Source organism: Panulirus ornatus, chromosome 11 (genome assembly GCF_036320965.1).
Source record: "Panulirus ornatus isolate Po-2019 chromosome 11, ASM3632096v1, whole genome shotgun sequence".
Taxonomy (NCBI): domain Eukaryota; kingdom Metazoa; phylum Arthropoda; class Malacostraca; order Decapoda; family Palinuridae; genus Panulirus; species Panulirus ornatus.
The window spans coordinates 8,160,772-8,181,593 of NC_092234.1; the positions used below are offsets into that span (position 1 = coordinate 8,160,772).

The 20,822-nt window shown below is 47.1% G+C and overlaps 3 non-coding genes across 3 annotated transcripts; all 3 read right to left on the bottom strand.

Annotated features, from left to right (window-relative positions):
* Nucleotides 1-6,996: 6,996 nt before the first annotated feature.
* Nucleotides 6,997-7,069, bottom strand: TRNAT-AGU (transfer RNA threonine (anticodon AGU)). Its single transcript has one exon. It is a non-coding gene; the product is annotated as a tRNA-Thr (tRNA).
* A 681-nt stretch (nucleotides 7,070-7,750) lies between these two features.
* On the bottom strand, nucleotides 7,751-7,823 carry TRNAT-AGU (transfer RNA threonine (anticodon AGU)). Its single transcript has one exon. It is a non-coding gene; the product is annotated as a tRNA-Thr (tRNA).
* Nucleotides 7,824-13,292: 5,469 nt separating this feature from the next.
* TRNAT-AGU (transfer RNA threonine (anticodon AGU)) lies at nucleotides 13,293-13,365 on the bottom strand. Its single transcript has one exon. It is a non-coding gene; the product is annotated as a tRNA-Thr (tRNA).
* Between the last annotated feature and the right edge of the window lie 7,457 nt (nucleotides 13,366-20,822).

Here is a 20,822-nt window from a genome sequence, read left to right on the forward strand (position 1 = left end):
GATTGTGATGTCATCGGGTCACGTACGGTACGGGACCGGAGCAGCCACTCTGGTCACATCAGGATCGTAGATCAAGAAGTGGAATATTCCCGGGACCGAATCTTGGGACAAGCCTTCAAATAGTCTTCAAACCCATTTCAAGGATGCTCTTCTGTCATGCATTCTGTGTTTCCTTCCACCAGGGGAATTGAATGGGAGGAGCCTCTTTCCTTTTACTCCTGCCTGAGGTTTTAGCTCAGTGACAATCCCTCTTATGTGGCACAGTGTCCACGAGCGTACAATCCACCCTGGCTTCCCCTCTGTCCAAATCGGAGCTCACTTTCTAAGAGAATTCTGAGAAATTGTTATGTATGGACCTCGTATCTCTGTGACTCATGTTGTATCCCTTACTAAGGTCATTTCTCTCTCGCCAGTACTAATGTGTTTTGCTGTTTTATTCTTGTGATTTAACAGACCAGACTCGTCAGAGAGACTGATACACGTGTAAGTTCTGTGTTATGTCACCATCTCCTTCCTCAAAGTTTGGCACGACATTTACGTTTGATCACGCAATCTCTTTTCCTTCTCAAATTGAGAGAGAGAGTTTTACACTCGTGTTGCCCCGTCTGTTGACTTTCACCATATGTCTTTACTCTTGTGAGTGTACACACACACACACACACACACACACACACACACACACACACACACACACACACAGACAGATCCTGTGATGAAATATAAAGCCATAGCCACACGTGTTCCCATATTGAACTTTCGTACCAAATAAAATAGAACTGGGTCTGGAAAGAATAAGTAAAACTTTTACGTTTTCTAAGATCGTTTTTATCAAAGTTGATGTCATCTTCAGCCAGTTCATCACTTCTAATGTGATCTAATGATAGTTCGTCGCTTCTAATGTGATCTAAAGCAAGTTCATCTATACCACTACTTTCTAAAGCCAGGTCATCAATCCTAATAGGTTCTAAAGTTCATCTATACCAATATGTTCTAAAGTTAGTTCATCAATCCTAATAGGTTCTAAAGTTCATCAATACCAATATGTTCTAAAGTTAGTTCATCCATCCAAATATTTCCTAAAGCCAGTTCATCAATGTTAAGAAAGGATGAGAAGGATACAGAGAATAAAAAGAAAAAAGATAATCTCTTGCCTGATTATCATTAATTAACAAAGTGTATTAAAACTTAACGAAGACGTAAAGTTGGGCCAGCGCCACCCACTTGACTCTTGTTATATTTTCCAACCTCGTTTCATCGTTAAGAACTTGAATATTACGATGGTTTACGGTTGGATATTGTTAGAGAAGAATATTCTCACACGGAAAAGGAATATTACGCTTATTTACACAGCTTAGCTGATGTTCGTCACAGACTTGATCATAGTGAAGTTACGGCTTGATGGAAGTATTGTGTTGTGTAACAGTTTCGCTGTACCTGGTTGGGAGTGTTTGGGCCCAGAACAAGAACCAGACAGGATTAAGTTGACCCCCATTCAAAGGTGAGCTCATTGGGTCGTCGTGGTATTATTTGTCAACCATAAAGACGACCCTGTACGAGACGACCCTTGAGCACGACGGTACGAGCCTTGAGCACGACGGTACGACCCTTGAGCCGACGGTACGACCCTTGAGCGTGACGGTACGACCCTTTAGCGCGACGTACGACCTTTGAGCACGGTTAAGACACTTTAGCGCGACGGTACGACCCTTGAGCACGACGGTACGACCCTTGAGCGCGACGGTACGACCCTTGAGCACGACGGTACGACCCTTGAGCACGACGGTACGACCCTTGATAAAAGGTGTAATTGGGTTGTGCACTCTTGGCGGCCTTCACACGTGTGTGTGTGTGTGTGTGTGTGTGTGTGTGTGTTTGTTTGCATTGTTGTACACAAGGGGTTTGCCAGATGCCCCTAATTGGCTTGCTGCAGACGGTAGTTATGCTGTGACGTCAGCTATCATGTGTGTGTGTGTGTGTGTGTGTGTGTGTGTGTGTGTGTGTGTGTTTGTATGATGATGTCACCCGAGTTTACCCAGCGAACCCCGTGACGTCATGGATGTGTGAAGTGACATGGGGGAGATGAGGTTTGTGATGACGTCAGCATGTGTGTGTCTCCTCCAGTGACATGCGGATTAAGCCATGACCTAAGCCTGCTTGACGTGACGTCACATGTGGTATAAAGTGACGTGTCAGCCTGTGTTTAGTGACGTCATAGGGCACGCATGGTAGGTAGGGCACGCATGGTAGGTAGGGCACGCATGGTAGGTAGGGCACGCATGGTAGGTAGGGCGCATGGCATGCATGGCTGATGGATGGTTCAGGGTCACATGAAAAATGGAAGATGGGTTGAGGGAAGCCGTAGCACGTTTCCCGCGTGAGCGAGGTAGCGCCAGAAAACAGACGAAGAAGATATCCTCGTTCGTTCACGTCCACACGCCTCGTACTCGTTTCCTGCGTCAGCGAGGTAGCGCCACACAACAGACGAAGAAGATGGCCAACTGATAAAGAAAAAAAAAGAGATAAGAGACTGTCTTACGGAAGCATGACTGTGAGTCACGCAGTCTGAATGTGCCAGTGTTGCTCTCCTGCTTGTGGGTCATGCAGGGGTCCTGGACCATTACGATGACGGGAGGAGGAGGAGCAGGAGGGAGGAGGAGGAGGAGGAGGGAGGAGCAGCAGGAGGAGGAGGAGGGAGGAGCAGGAGGAGGAAGGAGGAGCAGGAGGGAAGAAGAGGAGGAGCAGGAGCAGGAGGAGCAGCAGGAGGAGGAGGGTGGAAGAGGAGGAGCAGGAGGAGGAGGAAGGAAGAGTAGGAGCAGGAGGAGGAGGGAGGAAGAGGAGGAGGAGGAGGGAAGAAGAGTAGGAGCAGGAGGAGGAGGGAGGAAGAGGAGGAGGGAGGAGCAGCAGGAGGAGGAGGAGGAGGAGTTGCCCATACCGGACACGCCACCTGCAGGAGGTCAAGACTTGCCAGTCCCTTGTGGCCGGAAGGCCCGGCCCGGCCGTGGGGGGTTGGTGGTGGCCACACACACACACACACACACACACACACACACACACACACACACACACACACACAAAAAAAAAAAAAAAAAAAAAAAAAAAAAAAAAGATAAGGTCACTTGACCCCCCCTAGGAGGAGGAGGAGGTACCTACTGTAGGAGGAGGAGGAGAAGGAGGAGGGTCAGAAAGGAGGGGGGGAGGGGAAATCACATCCTTCAGGGGGGAGAAGTTGGGGGGGGGGGAGGGTGAGGGTTCCAGGAACGTCGTGGGAACAAAAGCAGACCGCGTCGCGTCGCGTCCGTCCGTCCTTCCATCCGGACATGCCGGGTGGAGGGGTTCGAGTCTGACCGGAGACCTTGTTATGGCGGGATGGACGTCTCGGTTCTAGGTTAGGTAGACAGTTGAGAGATAGACAGACAGTAGAGAGACAGACAGACAGTAGATAGACAGGCAGACAGTAGAGAGAGAGACAGACAGACATACAGACAGGTAGTAGGCAGACAGACAGGAGAGAGAGAGACAGACAGACAGTAGAGACAGAGACAGACAGAGGAAAAAAGGTGTTCTCGTGTCCCCCCCCCCCCACGAGAACGGTTGCATTCCGCGTCAGGGAGACTCGCCAAGTCCCCCCTTTTATTTTTTCTTTTCAATCTCCTCTGGGTCTCCGGAGGTGATACACAGGATGGATCTGCCCTTGTGTGGTGAAGCATTACTCTCTCTCTCTCTCTCTCTCTCTCTCTCTCTCTCTCTCTCTCTCTCTCTCTCTCTCTCTGAATTACCAGACAGACTCGAGTCCAAAGCACTTTTGACTTACATACTTGACGACTCTCCCAATTGGACCTCATGACGTGACCCGATTGGCCACCTCTTTCCCCACTTCTGGTGCTCCGGTCTCTGCACCCGAGTACTGGCTGGTTATGTACCCCCCACAACGGCCTTTAGCTTTACTACACTGTACTTAACAGAGCACTACCGCGTCAAATGCTTGCCGTATGGCCATTGGCGACTCGAGGACGAGCCATTTCTTAACCTAACTTAACCAGACGTTGGAGGAGCCGTAGCCATAACCTTACCTCACATCTTGGTCCACCTTTTCCAAAGACTAAGTGTTTGCACTTCCTGCTTTAAAACTCCTGGATGTCCATATCTCTTTTGGACTTGCTTCTCTCGCCGTCTCGCCTTTAGCTTTAAGTTTGAATATATTCAATGCCTAGATATAGACGTAGACAAAGCGTTTTAGTTAGAAAATGGGTGAAAGGGCATATATATATATATATATATATATATATATGTACTACTCCTTCTTGCCTTTATGTACAGTGAAGATTCCCTTGTTCAGTGAGTGTTAGCTTTCGACGTTAACGGAGGCAACCTCACCTTGATTTCTCACACAAGTATCGAGGTGAGGATAATTGGAGGGTAATTTAGAGCAACATTTATTATTTTTTTTCTCTTTTATCTTTCCTCAGATATTGGGGTAATATGTTGTCGTCGGCCCAGATGCTTCTTCCCCCCCCCCCCCTCCCCTTCCCCCCATGGACACTTTACGTTCATGTGATAATGACTTTTGTCATAGGGTTCGGTTATCTTAAATGGCTTGTTACAGGGACGTGTTATCCGGCTTGTAACGAGGGTAAACAAACATCGAGGGAGAGCACCTAGTCACCCAGCTCACAGCCGTGAGTCAGCTCTGTGTGTGTGTGTGTGTGTGTGTGTGTGTGTGTGTGTGTGTGTGTGTGTTTACACCTGCTGGGACGGACGGTGTGCAGTCTATTAGGAATTTCCTGGCCACCTTACGTTCACTGGTTGTTTATGTTGAGTCAGCTGATCAACCACGTGTGTTAGGGGAGGAGGAAGGAGGAGGGAGGAGGGAGGGTGGTGGTTGAGGAAGAGGAGGAGAGAGGGTGGGTGGAGGAGGAAGGGTTGGAGTGGAGGGGGATGGGGGAGTGTGGTATGTGCAGAGCCACGCATGGGTCTTAAGGGTGAAGGAAAGGCAGGCGAGAACGTGCATGTCGTACTTACAAATATTTAATCACTGTCCTTGGGATATATTTATATTTTTTTCATACCTTATCCTCTTTTGCGCCGTCTCCACAGGATGGATAGAGGAGTGCACACTATATATATATATATATATATATATATATATATATATATATATATATATATATATATATATATATATATTATCCCTAGGGATAGGGGAGAAAGAATACTTCCCACGTATTCCCTGCGTGTCGTACAAGGCGACTAAAAGGGAGAGGGAGCGGGGGGGCTGGAAATCCTCCCCTCTCGTTATTGATTTTCCAAAAGAAGGAACAGGGAAGAGGGCCAAGTGAGGATATCCCCTCAGGCTCAGTCCTCTGTTCTTAACGCTACTTCGCTAACGCGGGAAATGGCGAATAGTATGGAAATAAGATATTATATATATATATATATATATATATATATATATATATATATATATATATATATATATATATATATATACACTTGTTTCCTTGGACTGCCCAATATATATTCTGTTCCTCGTCCAAGAATCGTCTTTCAATATACACTTGCTTGTTGATATAGACCTACCTTGTCGTACGATATCTCGTTCTTATCGCGGTAACTCGCTCCCCCACGCACCCCCCATCGCTTATCTCTTATCAGTACAACACCTTCATGTTATGGCGTGCCCCCCCCCCCCCCCCCCCCCCCTCCCCGACGGGTGAATGTTCAGTTCAGCTTGTGGCCCGATGTGGAGCCTGCTGGGAAATGATGGTGAGGGTGTTCACTGTCTTTTGAGTGTATGGGTACGGCTGTACGGCCCTTGAGCACGGCGGTATACGACCCCTTATGCACGGTGGTACGACCCTTGAGCACGACGAGAGGAACAACCCTTAGGAATCATTCATAATGTGACCTCTGACCTATGGCCTTCAAGAGTCAGGTCAAACGGTCAGGCTGTTATACCCAAAAGGTCGTACCGTCGTGTTCAAGGGGGTGGGGGTGGGGGGGGGTTAGCACGTGAGCAAGTCCTTCGCGATCTGTTGTTGAAGAACAAATAACTTCACGAACTGTTGTTGTGTTCTTCATTGCGTGTGAGAGACATGGGGATCAATCAGTCGACTGCCTCAAAGAAAAAAGAAAACGCGCATTCGTTGCCCCGCTTTCAGAGTGTTCCGTTCCTTGTTCTCTGGTGTTCAACTCCTTTTGAGTGAGAGACGACTTAACCCTATGATTACGAATTAGTCTTTTGAATACGATGACTTAAACCCTTGAGTACGATGTCTTAAACCCTTGAGTACGATGTCTTAAACCCTTGAGTACGATGTCTTAAACCCTTGAGTACGATGTCTTAAACCCTTGAGTACGATGTCTTAAACCCTTGAGTGCTGTGACTCGAACCCTTGAGTACGATGTCTTAAACGCTTGAGTACGACTGGGGCCCCCAGCAGTCTCACACTGGGGCCCCCCTCCAATCTCACTCTAGGGCCCCCCCCTAGGACCCCATACTAACAAGACCTTCTCTTTTTAAGATAATCTGTGTTGTATCCGTCCGTCCGTTTGTGACCTTTGGATATTGTCGTTTTCGCTGTGTGCAAATATTGGGTTGGTGTTTTAAATGCCCGTTGTTATAGACGAATATTTTTATTCACCGTGACTTGTATTCTGTCGGGATTTGTGCAGTTGGCGCGCCTCTCTTTTTGAGTACGACGGTACGACCCTTGGGAGTGACGGTACGACCGTGAGTTATTTTGTACGAAAGTCTTGATTATCTCTTGGTTAAATGACTTACCCTTACAAAGCAGTGGCTCACACCTCGACACTGAATGGGTACACATACACACACACACACATTCATACGTCTAACACAGTCCCATTTGGAAATGAAAAAAAGAGGCGGGAGACTCCCACCCACGACGCTGTGAAACATGGTTTCCCCCAACTTCATTTTACTGTACTTTCGAAAAGGAACTTTTTTTTTTAGAACGCCTGTAAAATGTCTTGTAATGCCTTCAGGGAGGATCGAACTCCCGGCCTCTGGTTTACTAGACCAGCGCTCTAGCCACTGAGCTATGAAGGCACATATATGTATGTGTTTGTGTGTGTGTGTGTGTGTCTGTGGTCGATGCTGAAGGCGTACCTGCGAGAGGCGTCTGCCTCAGGGAAGCGGCTGAAGTCTCCTGAAGGAGGTTAGTTCTGCTCCTCCTCCTCCTCCTGCTGCTGCTGCAGGAGCCTGCTCAGGGAAGTCAGAAGTCCTCCAGCACAGAAACCTTCATTGCTACACACACACACACATACACACACACACACACACACACATACACATACACAACCACAACCTCGTTCCAGTCCCTTCGAACACCATCAATAACCAGAAGATCGTATATCGAACCCCACCTGTGTATTTTGTACCAAAGTCCGTCCGCTGAACACGCGCCATTCATATCCCTCCTCTCGTACATTTTCACTGCACGTATTTTCTCTATGCATTTCCAGCCTTTGGTTCCAGAAACCCCTCCACCTCATTCATTAGGTGTGGTTGTTGTGTGATTATGACAGATTGCGTACGACTCTTACCCCTCCCCCCCCCCCCTTTGGGGAACCGAATAAACATTACCCCTTGGTCGTCTGTACGAAACGTATCGTCTCTGAAACGCTTCGAGAACTCTGTGAATGGACTTGACGTTTCTGAAATGCTTTTTTTTTTAACAACGAGCAAACTCGTGTTCTTCTTGTCCGTAAAAGGAAGGGACGTCCCCCGTGCCTTCAGGGAGGATCGAACTCCCGGCCTCTGGTTTACTAGACCAGCGCTCTAGCCACTGAGCTATGAAGGCTCCTTGGTAAAGACCAGGTAAGGGATCCGACCGGTGCGTCCAGTAGGAGGAGGAAGGTAAACTCTTCGTTGGGGATGGAGCGCAAGTCCCCTCCTCCTCCACCTCCACCTCCTCCTTCTTCTCCTTCTCCTCCTACGTCTGGAATCATCGCTGGCTTCGCCTTCAGACGGACCCAGCACGGAGATCCGGAGGGAAGCGGGGGATGAAGTAGTGATATTCGTTGTTGCTCATGCAAGACAAAGGGAAGGGAAGGGAAGGAAGGGTCAGGTCGCGCGTATGGTGGGATGGTGTTGGGAGACGGTGGTGGCGGGGAAGGGGGCATCCCCGGGGTCGGTCGTACGTGTGTGCGTGTGAGGGGGGGAGGGAGGGGAGGGTCAGGGTGTCGGGGGGGCTGGTTGGAGGGAGGCGAAGGGAGGAGGGAGGGATAGATCACGTGTGTTCCAGGAGGGGTATAGAGGAGGGGGGGTTGGTTGGGTTAGAAGGGGGAAGGGGTAAGGGGGCAGGGAGGAGGAGGAGGAGGTCCTGGCCCTTCTGGTAGTGAGGGAAGGAGGAAGAGGAGGGAGGAAGGGGACGTCGACCATCACGTTTTGGCACGTGGAGGGACGTAACCAGACCCACCAGTGCCAAATTGATTAATTACCCTTCCTTCATCATGAGTACCTACCCCACCTATCCCCCCCCAGGTAGTCCCACCCCTCCTTTGATATCCAGTTTCATCTCTCTCTCTCTCTCTCTCTCTCTCTCTCTCTCTCTCTCTCTCTCTCTCTCTCTCTCTCTCTCTCTCTCTCTCTCTCTCTCTCTCTCTCAAATACACATGATCACCTAACCTCTTTGAGCCTTGGCTGAGCCTTGAGGAGACTAATTCATCATGATTCTTAACATCCATGTTTTAATTCCATGTTAATCTTAAACACTGGTTTTTCATAAGCCTTCAGTCTCAAAATGATTTCCACCTCTCGATCAGTGGTCAATATATTTCTAGTCACATCTTCAACTAACGCTTGGTAATGTCCTTGACTTGTGCATATAAGGGTTAGATTTGCCTCTTTTATCATTTCTACTTTATTCTGCCATCTATTTCCTCTAGTATGCACATTATGAACCTCTGATTATAATCTATTTTCTTCCATTTACCTATGATTATAATTTATTTTCTTCTATTTACCTATGATTATAATTTATTTTCTTCTCTTCACCTGTACATATCATTTATTTTCTTCTGTTTACCTGTGATTATCATTTATCTTCTTGTATTAACCTGTGATTATCACTTAAATTCTTCTATTAACCTGTGATTATCATTTCTGGTCTTCGTTTCCACACCACCAGACCCCTTTAACGTCCCGACGCTTCCATTGTCATCCCATCTCAATTCTCCATTTCAGGTCTTAGTCTTTAGCTCCGTCGTATCGAACGTTAGAGTCATTCCTCTTGAAGCGTTGCTCCCTCACACACACACACACACACACACACACACACACACATGTACGTGTAGGCAAACAGATGACTGAGGCAGGTGACAGAGGTGGAGCGCGTCTGCTTGCGATGAGAGACAGCACAACACACAGGTGATGCTGATAAGGACGCGCCTCTCCCTCACTCACCTGACTGCTGGACCCGACACCCACCCACACCTGGTTGGTCCGTGTGGTCTTAGAATGGTCCTGGTTGGTCCGTGTGGTCTTAGAATGGTCCCGGTTGGTCCGTGTGGTCTTAGAATGGTCCTGGTTGGTTCGTGTGGTCTTAGAATGGTCCCGGTTGGTCCGTGTGGTAGAATAGTGGTGGTTGGTTCTTGTGGTAGAATGGGTTTGTGTGGTAGAATGGTTTTGGTGGTTCGTAGAGTTGTTAGAATGGTCCCTGGTGGTTCGCAGAGTCGTTAGAATGGTCCTTGGTGGTTCGCAGAGTCGTTAGAATGGTCCCTGGTGGTTCGCAGAGTCGTTAGAATGGTCCTGGTGGTTCGCAGAGTCGTTAGAATGGTCCTGGTGGTTCGTAGAGTCGTTAGAGTGGTCCGTGGTGGTTCGCAGAGTCGTTAGAATGGTCCCTGGTGGTTCGTAGAGTCGTTAGAATGGTCCGTGGTGGTTCGTAGAGTCGTTAGAGTGGTCCGTGGTGGTTCGTAGAGTCGTTAGAATGGTCCCTGGTGGTTCGTAGAGTCGTTAGAATGGTCCCTGGTGGTTCGTAGAGTCGTTAGAATGGTCCTTGGTGGTTCGCAGAGTCGTTAGAATGGTCCTTGGTGGTGGTTCGCCACGTGACGTGCGAAGCACGACGCAAGACGCAATGGTCACTGACGCATTCGTGCGACGCCAGACGCAATGGGGTTGTTGGCATGGGAGAACGGTTAGGGGGCAGTAAGTCATCCAACCATTGGTAACGACACCCACCCTCCCCCCAAAAAAAGAAAAAGCCATTAGAATAATGGAGTAATAAAACGCACCCTCCCAAGCATTTAAGTAACTTTAGCACACGGTTCATGTGCGGAGGCAGGGAGACCCATGTCCCCTGGCTAGCTAGCGTGGCGACGACTATGGTAAAATGTCTGTATCTCTTTTTTCTTGAAGGTCATTGAGCAACGTCTCCATTCATTTTATGTTTTCTCACATTGACGTTTTTTTATGTCTTTCACTGTTGTACTTTTAACACACACACACACACACACACACACACACAAAAGACCCCGTCTGTATATGCTTTTGTATGTACTGTTGTTATTTACTTTTATTTGCTTTTGTTATATTTTCTCTTTTGAGGGGGGGGGGAGGAAATAAAGGATTACGATACTACCCTCGTATCTCGTCCGTGTCGTAAAAGGCGACGTAAGAAGGATGGGATCGAGGCCTGGGAAGCCTCCCCTCTTATATTATCACTTTGTAAAGTTAAGAACAATGGAGGGTTAAACGAGGATATTTATATTTTTTCTTTTTCTTTCTCCTGTTCGAAGCTTCAGTTCCTGTTGCTATCTCGTTAGGGCACGAAAGACGGTCATGATTAACGAAAGAAAAAAAGAATGTCCATTTCGTAATCAGATGCACACGAACTCAATTGGTGATTCACTATTTCCTTTGTCTGGGCCGCTGGATTCCCAGGCAAATACGCGAATCTTACTGATGATTCTGGCCTTAATTTATTGACCTAGGTCGCTGGAGATGGTTTTGAAGACACTGGAACATCTACTGAATAGATACACGGTTTGAAACACTGGAACATCTAAGTAGATGCACGGTTTGAGACACTGGAACATCTGCTGAATAGATGCACGGTTTGAAACACTGGAACATCTAAGTAGATACACGGTTTGAGACACTGGAACACTGGAACATCTAAGTAGATGCACGGTTTGAGACACTGGAACACTGGAACATCTAAGTAGATAACACGGTTTGAGACACTGGGACATCTACTAAGTAGATACACGGTTTGAGACACTGGAACATCTAAGTAGATACACGGTTTGAGACACTGGAACACTGGAACATCTAAGTAGATACACGGTTTGAGACACTGGGACATCTACTAAGTAGATACACGGTTTGAGACACTGGGACATCTAAGTAGATACACGGTTTGAGACACTGGAACACTGGAACATCTAAGTAGATACACGGTTTGAGACACTGGAACATCTAAGTAGATACACGGTTTGAGACACTGGAACACCGGAACATCTAAGTAGATACACGGTTTGAGACACTGGAACATCTAAGTAGATACACGGTTTGAGACACTGGAACATCTAAGTAGATACACGGTTTGAGACACTGGAACACCGGAACATCTAAGTAGATACACGGTTTGAGACACTGGAACACTGGAACATCTAAGTAGATACACGGTTTGAGACACTGGAACATCTAAGTAGATACACGGTTTGAGACACTGGAACATCTAAGTAGATACACGGTTTGAGACACTGGAACATCTAAGTAGATACACGGTTTGAGGCACTGGAACACTGGAACATCTAAGTAGATACACGGTTTGAGACACTGGAACACTGGAACATCTAAGTAGATACACCGACGTTTGTTGCTGGAGGGACGGGCGAAGGAACTAGTGCTTCTGGAATTTGGACTGAGCAGGAATCACGGACGCCCGTGGAGAATGACCCTCGAGGGTTTCCCAAAACACCACAAGAGGAACAACAAAGGTTCCTTGCGCCCCGAGGGGTCGTGGGAAACGCCACGGTCCGGAAACACTCCCAAGTCTGGAACTGAACTTCCATGACACGGAGGAGCTGTTGAGGGGGAGGACTTACCACACACACACACACACACACACACACACACACACACACACACGGCTCACTCGTCCCCCTTGACGTGCTACTGGAGTTGACTCTAGCATTCCAGGTTGCACATTATATACCCTGCCTTCCAGCGCGGAGAGAGAGAGAGAGAGAGAGAGAGAGAGAGAGAGAGAGAGAGAGAGAGAGAGAGAGAGAGAGAGAGAGAGAATGGTGGCTATTTAAGACCTGGTCTCAAAAATTGTAGATATTTTCGTGTCCGGTATAGTCCAAAGATGGGGGTATGGAAGATGGGGGATTCGACCATAGAAGTCTGATGTGGCCATACTGGGATATAGAATGGGTATAGAAAGGGGTGGAAAAGAGCACCAAACAAAACCTGGTGCAACTAAACTGGAATTAGAAAACGTAGCCCATTGGAATATAGAAAATGGAACGGCACCCAACTAAGTCTGGAATATGGAATATGGAAAACGGGAACTACACCATTTGGTTTACCCCAGCCTGAAACACTGAAGATGGAGGAATCCTAAACCACGGTGGATTGTTGCAACCAGCCCTGTGTGTAGACTACTGAGCGAGTAATTACAACAGTACGAAGGGCCTGACCTAACAACCCCTTTTTGAAATTGAAGAGGCGGAACTGCCTTCGTGTACGACTAATTTGATTAGTGTGGGGGGGAGGCAGACAGCGGGCGGGGGGGGCCTTGGGTGTACACGTGAGTTATGTAGTTACCCTGGGTGAAATATAAGAGAGGGGGGGGCGGCGGACTGGGGGGGCGCAGACAGTAGGACCGGGGGTGGGGGGGAAGATAGGTAGTTAGTTTGTGTCAAACGTGGTCGACCCGTGTTCGGAACTTCGACTCCGAACGAGAGAAGTCTCGAAAGCAAAATGAACCTTGTGATCAGTCACGATGCAAAGCATAATGGACCTTATCCGCTTGAGATATGAGAGTGGTCCAGTGTGAAGAACAAATCATACTTGGATTAAATTTAAAGCAATAGGAAGAAAAATATTATAATGGAACCTGGAAAAATTTGTATTAAAACTCACTCCGCTGTGTGGAATTGGTGGGGATGGACGGTTTGTAAGCGCTCGAAACATATGAACCCCGAGATTCGAACATGGGTAAACACTACAGGCCCTCGAGCTAATGGTAAACACGTCAGCGCATGAAGAATAAAAAATAAAAAAAAAAATGAGAGGAAAAAGAAGTATAAAATAATCCACCTGCCTTCAGGGAGGATCGAACTCCCGGCCTCTGGTTTACTAGACCAGCGCTCTAGCCACTGAGCTATGAAGGCTGACTCAAACGCTCGGGACAGAAGGTTGAACACAAATGCCACAAAAGTAGAAGGATGGACGCGCTATTGCCTCCTCCTTGTGCTCTGGTCGTATGCCACTGTAACGATTGTCATATCCTCACACACACACACACACTTCCTCTCCTCTCTGTTTTGTGTCTACGGCGGCCGTGAACGAACTTGCATTCCGTCACTCACACTTCGTAAAGACGACGTCGCGCATGAAGCATTATGAAACCGGAAGGGTTTTTTTAAGACATTTCCCAAAACTTAACGTCGTCCGCTTCTCTTTCCAACGACACACACACACACACACACTACCGCTTTCCTAATTAATCAACCCCCATCATCACCAAAAGTTTCTCTATCTCTATATACATTAGGTATCGTCAAGAAGTCGAATGAATTTATATAAAAACGAGGATAAATGTCTCGTTTGTCTGTAAGTAGTAAGGCGCGGGGGACCTACCCACCCACCCACCAGGCTTGTGGAAAGCGGGTGACCGTTTTAAAAAAAGAAAACACGTTCGTTGGCAACTCGTTGTTGGCGAACGTGTCGTTGTTTTTTCTTCTTCATGTCGTTCGCGACAGAACGTTTCAAGCAACGGTCGTGGCACCTACCTCCCTTCCCTACCTCCTCCTTACCTCCTTACCTACCTCCTCCTTACCTCCTTACCTCCTCCTCTTACTTACCTCCTCCTCCACCTTACCTCCTCCTCCTCCTCTCACGCCATATATATATATATATATATATATATATATATATATATATATATATATATATATATATATATATATATATATATATTAAGTGTCGTTGTTTAAGTAGGTGTTCAGAAGGTTGTGGCTAGTGTACGTTGTTGCTGTTATAATGCAGTAGGAGGATTTTGGCCAAGGACTTCAAGTCTGTGGGTGCGATAGGCTACGTATATATATATATATATATATATATATATATATATATATATATATATATATATATATATATATATATATAAGATGTGGTTTGTGTTTTATTTCGACGTAATTGGGGTATCTGTAATACTTTCGACTTTACGAACTTCCGTGATGCGATCTTTCATTTAGGTTGTCGAAAAGACACAAGACTCTCTCTCTCTCTCTCTCTTTCTCTCTCTCTCTCTCTCTCTCTCTCTCTCTCTCTCTCTCTCTCTCTCTCTCTCTCTCTGTGGGAGGGGAGGTTAGCGCGGCCTGGCACACCTCTGCGTGGAAAGAGAGTGCAATTTGCTCAGTTTAACTTTAATTCGTTTGAAACAGGAGGCGACTTAGAAGAGAGATGGGGGGACACCCCGGCTTTTGCCTGCTCCAGGAAGCAACTGATGGAAAGTCACGTAGAGGTTATTGTTTATCTATTGAAGGCGTTGTCTTTCATGATGACTACGGTGACGACGGTACGACCCCTTGAGCACGACGGTACGACCCCTTGAGCACGACGGTACGACCCCTTGAGCACGACGGTACGACCCCTTGAGCACGACGGTACGATCCATTGAGCGCGACGGTGCGACCCCTTGAGCATGACGGTACGATCCCTTGAGCACGACGATACGACCCTTGAACACGACGGTACAACTCCTTGAGCACGACGGTACGATCCATTGAGCGCGACGGTGCGACCCCTTGAGCACGACGGTACAACTCCTTGAGCACGACGGTACGACCCCTTGAGCATGACGGTACGACCCTTGAGCACGACTATACGACCCTTGAGTACGACGGTACGACCCTTGAACACGACGGTACGATCCCGTAAGCACGACGGTACGACCCCTGGAGCACGACGGTACGATCCTTGAACACGACGGTACAACCCCTTGAACACGACGGTACGACCCCTTGAGCACGACGGTACGACCCTTGAGCACGACTATACGACCCTTGAGCACGACGGTACGATCCCTTGAGCACGACGGTACGACCCTTGAGCACGACGGTACGACCCTCAGGTGTAAATTATATCCTATCCTTTTTTTTTCCCCCAAGGTAAACGGCGTCGTGTTCAAAGATTCGTCTAGTCGTGTTCGTGGATCTTGCCGTCATGCTCAAGGGGGGAGGTGAGGTTGGGTGGGATGGGGGGATGGGGGAAGGGAGGTTGTAATAAAAAAAAAAAAAATAGAGATCATTTCTCGATCTTGTATTGTGATAGATGACCCCTGGTGGATGGAAGCGTGTTGGATGGGTTTTTTTTTTTTATTCCTGATTTATTCTCTCTCTCTCTCTCTCTCTCTCTCTCTCTCTCTCTCTCTCTCTCTCTCTCTCTCTCTCTCTCTCTCCCTCCCTCCCTCCCTCCCTCGCTGCATTCACCAGTGACCCAGAGAATATGAGAACCTGCATTGGGTTATGGGTCTGCACCACCATTACTTTTGCCACTAAAAAAGGAGTGACGCAAGGCAGGGCGAACTGCTGGTTCCTCAGATGTTTTCCATAAGTCATGCAAATGATATTCCAACGCCGTTCGTCTGTTCTTTATAAAAGCATGTTGTATGTACCCTTGGCCTCAGGAGAGAGAGCAGAAATAGGGGGTGAATAAAGTAGAACACAGATTGTAGACGTAAATGTAGTAGTAGTAGTAGTAGTAGTAGTAGTAGTTGTAAAATTGGTAATAGGGTGTTTCCCATTGCAGTGGTATTCAGCTCAATGTAATTGCATTTCTCGAGAGAAATGGGACCTCATCTGCAATCTGGTGAGGTGCCTGCCAAGTTGTAAAAGAGGAAGTTATGGTGAGGGGGTTGTTGTAGGAATGGTGATGCATAAGGACAGACGAATGCTTTGCTGGTCATTGTATCTTAACCGTGGCTAGGCTGGTTGTAAAGGTGTTGTGGTTGTGGCTGGGGATGGTTACATGCATGAATGCAGGTGGTGGCAGCTGTGGTCGAGGTGCTTCTTAGTAATCAACCCTAAAAAAAAAAAAAAGATTTAAGGACACTTAAAAACTTAAGGTTTGTATATAGATCAGCCCCTCGTTTTCCCTTACCAGCCAGCAGTGGTGTTCCTAAAGGTAGTGTTTTGTCTCCTGACCCTTTTTTTTTTTTCCTTCCATTCATGGATGACCTTCAACCTTCATCATATAAAACCCATTTCACTCGTGTGCTCTTTCCCAACACAACTCTCGTGTCTTCCACCGTTTATGGAGCTCCTCCAACTTCCTTCTATTGGCCACTTCTTTTTTCCCCTGGACACGTCTTCATTGCTTTCTTGAAATTCGGGTGATGGGTAGCTTTCCCTGGGGAGGCACACGTAACCTCGTTACATTTAAAGCCTTTAAGACCCGACATCTTCCTGTTTATCTTTGATGATGCGTCAGAGGAGGGAGTTCCCTCACATCTTACGATGCCTCTTTCGGTCCACCACATCAGTGCATTGAACACACATTGTTTCATCCTTAATCTCTCAGATGTCTTATAGATCCCACAATACACAGATACCTTAGTCTTTTCATATTCTAAGGAGGTACCTCAGTCTTACTGAAGACTTATTCGTCTTTGCAAAGAGAAAGGGGTCATATATCTGGGGGATGGCCATGTGAGTGTCTCCTTACGCTTATTCGACAGAGGCGAGGCTTAAAACCAATATGATCTGATCTGTCAGTTCCCGAGAATTTGACCCCAAAAGTTGATCTGCTTATCCGTCGACGTCGTGTCTAATCCGTCTCCTTCTTCTGTAGATATTACTTGGGTTTCTGTTCTTGAAAATGTAGCGGCTTCTGCGTCTGTGTCATTAGCGAGGCGAACACCAGTATTCAGCAGACACTTGGTTCGGGATGTCTGTTTCTTTCCTTACACAGCCAAGCTTTAGGACTACCAATGCCTCATTTCTTTCCTGATAACTGTGACCTGTGGAATTATAAGTGAGTGAAGTATTGGTCATTTTACTTTGCTCTCTTTGGCAGGATATGGACGTAAGGTACGGCCATTTCCTCGCCACATGATCACTTATTCTAAATACATCATTTTCAGTCGTATGTGCTTTTTACTCCTCTCCTTCTCCCGTTTTTCTGCATATTGACTATGCACTGACTATCTCCTTTCCCTAGACTTAATTATCCCCCTCTTCCATTTTCTCTTTGACCTGTAATTTCACTGTATCACTGCAAACACAACAGCAGACTGCAAGTCCTTCTTTGTCACTGTTGCAACTTGGTCCACAAAAGCAGTAACTGTGCCCCAGCTCGCTCGTTGTATTCCAAACTTTCGTTTTCGAACCCTCGATGGCTTTATTCTGTCCCTCGCCATCCGCCACAGTTTTTCTATTTTGATGCATTTTACAGCCAGCAACAGCTGGCTGTCTCACGGCCGGCCAACCAGGGATGGCCTGTGTGTATGATACATTTCTTGTTTTGATATTCACAGTTATGCAACATGACTTCCTTGAGAGTGACTGCAAGGCTCTCCTTAAAAGGTCAAGTCTTTGACCTGACCTTTTAAGGGTTAAGTTAAGGGCATGGATGTTGTACCATAAGGTCGCACTCTCATATCCAAAGGGTATATTGTATGCTTATGAGATTCGACCAACATGCCAGTCCTCCTGTGTATACAGATTAGGCCATCCGTCTCTCCAAAAGAAATATATTTTGATGACCTACATTTCCTTCCCCAGTTTATTACAATGAAGTTCTTCAGGGAATTCCACACAGTCCCATCGTCCACCAGGCGTACCGGTAGTGACTGGCCTTTGACCTTTCCACCCCCAGCAACCTTAGCGTTGCTCTCCCTCCCTCCCTCTCTCTCTTGTTGCAATCGGTGTCTTGAACTGTCTGGGTGTTTGGAGGGACTTGGATGTCCGTTCGCCTACACGCGCTGTATCGTGTCTCTGGGAGGACTTCTTCATCATTCATCTTCCACTACGTCTTTTCGTAGACTTCTCTGGCCACTTGACTTGCCCCCCCCCCCTTTTTTTTTTGTTTGTCTCTTTAGTACACTACCGCTCATCAAATAGCCTTTCAATTGTGTCGGAATTCTAGACGATCTAAGAAAGCTCTCTAACTCCCTCCTCTTTATTTTTTTTTTTCCAAAGGAAGGAACAGAGAAGGGGGCTGGGTGAGGATGTTTCCTCAGAGGCGCAGTCCTCTGTTCTTAACGCTACCTCGCTGAGGCGGGAAATGGCGAATACTATGAAAGAAAAAGAAAGAAAGATATATATATATATATATATATATATATATATATATATATATATATATATATATATATATATGCCTTATGTTCACCTGTGCTACCCATGTATGGTGTGGGCTGTGATTAACCTGGCTTCTCTCCTCTCCCATCGTGTATCGTGTTGGTAGTCTGTTTCCTTCGTTCGCACCCTGTCTGTTCCCCTCGCGTGATTCGTCTATCACGACTCACTGGCATTATCGATATGTATTCATCCCATTGAGGTAGTCCTTGGGAATATTTTCCTTTATTTTATTCATTCCTAATTGTATTTTCTTCTTCTTCTTCTTCTCCTTCTTATTGCTTTTTCTTCTTGTTTTTCTTCCTCTACTACTACTACTACTACTACTACTACTACTACTACTACTACTACTACTACTACTACTACTTCTTCTTCTTCTTCTTCTTCTTCTTCTTCTTCTTTTCTTCTTCTTTTTCTTCTCTTTTACTCCTATTTCTCATTTATTTTCACGATTTCTCCTTTATATCATTACATTTTCACTTCTTTATCTTCCTTAATTTAATGGTTTACTTTTCATAAGTCATTCATACCTTCTCGTCTCTTCTTTTTCATTTTCCATTTACTTTCTCATCTTTCTTTCACTTTCAGCCCTGGGGCCTTCTCTTGTAATATCTTTTCGCACTGTCCTCCAGTAGATAACCTGGTCATAGACCATCAGGTCTTGTGTTATCTGTCCTTCCTATGTACTGTCCTCCAGCAGATAACCTCGTCATAGACCATCAGGTCTATATCCTATCTTACATTGCTTCACATTGGCCTACGTTGATCTTCAACGATATACCAGACCAACTGGAGATCTTGGTTCAATCCCTCGTCATACATCATTCGTAAGATTCTCATATATGGCCCCAGCCAACACCCACTTAGATAAGGTTCTTCTTTTATGTATAACTGTATGTGTCTGTACGTAGTAGTGTACGTGTTTGTGTCTCTATACACGTGTATGTTTGTGAGCGTACGTGTTTGTGCCTCTATGTACGTGTATGTTTGTGAGCGTGTGTCTACAAAGAGCGCGCGCGCATGTGTGTATGTGTGTCTCGGCGGAAGGTGAAGACGTGGCTGGGCTGGGGGATTGGTGGGGGAGTTAGCAGGTGTTGGGCCACCACCTGCGAGGACAGAAACACCTGCTTGCCCGGGGCCAGACAGCTGACCTGGCCACACCTGCCGACCGCTGTCGCTGGCTGCTGCACCAGTTCTACTGTTGCTGTGCTACTGTTGCAGCTGTTGTTACTGTTGTTGTTGTTTGTAATCTTGTCTCCCTCGCTGGTGCAGCTGCATGCCGCCCGCGTTATGGCCGCTGGTTCTCAGCTGTGTGTGATTAAGATCGAACGTAGATGTTGCCTTTTTCTTTTTTTTTTTTTTGAGGGGAAAACCTGGGTTGTGTGGCGCCACGCGAAACCACGACCTTCACAACCACCACCAGCCATCTCCACCACCACAACGACCACTATCACCACTACCACACCCACTACCACAACTACCACTACTTACAACCACAACCACCAGCACTACCACCACAGGTAAGCGGCTCGTCATCATCATTAACACCACCCGCACCTCTGCTACCATACCACCCTCACCAGCCCACCAGACCCCTCATTACCCCACACAACCCGCACCTGCCCGACCTTGCACACCATCCACCCTCCACATCTTAACCTCCTCCTCCTCCTCCTTCTTCTTCTTCTTCTTCTTCTTCTTCTTCTTCTTCTTCTTCTTCTTCTTCTTCTTCCTCCTCCTCCTCCTCCTCCTCCTCCTCCTCCTCCTCCTCCTCCTCCTCCTCCTCCTGCTTCTTCTTCTTACTTCTCCTCCTCCTCCTCCTCCTCCTGCTTCTTCTTCTTACTTCTCCTCCTCCTCCTCCTCCTCCTCCTCCTTCTTCTTCTTCTTCTTCTTCTTCTTCTTCTTCTTCTTCTTCTTCTTCTTCTTCTTCTTCTTCCACATCCTCCTCCTCCTCCTCCTCCTGCCCCTCCTCCTCCTCCTCCTTCTTCCTCAGTTCTTATCATCACAGTATCCCCTGCGTGTCACCAGGTGAGCTGTCAACCTCGCCCAGGTCGACCAAACCAGCCAGGAGGAGAGGGCCCCCTCCCCCCCTCCCCCCTCTCTCTCTCTTATCGCTAGACCGGTAGAATCTTCAGCTCAGGGTCCCCCCCCCCCCCTCCCCCCCAATGAATCGTAGGACGACGTTTCCAGTGTCGAAGACCCAGACACGTAAACATTTGCATATTTATTCCAGCAGGTGTGTTGTGAGGGGGGGCTAATGGGTAGGG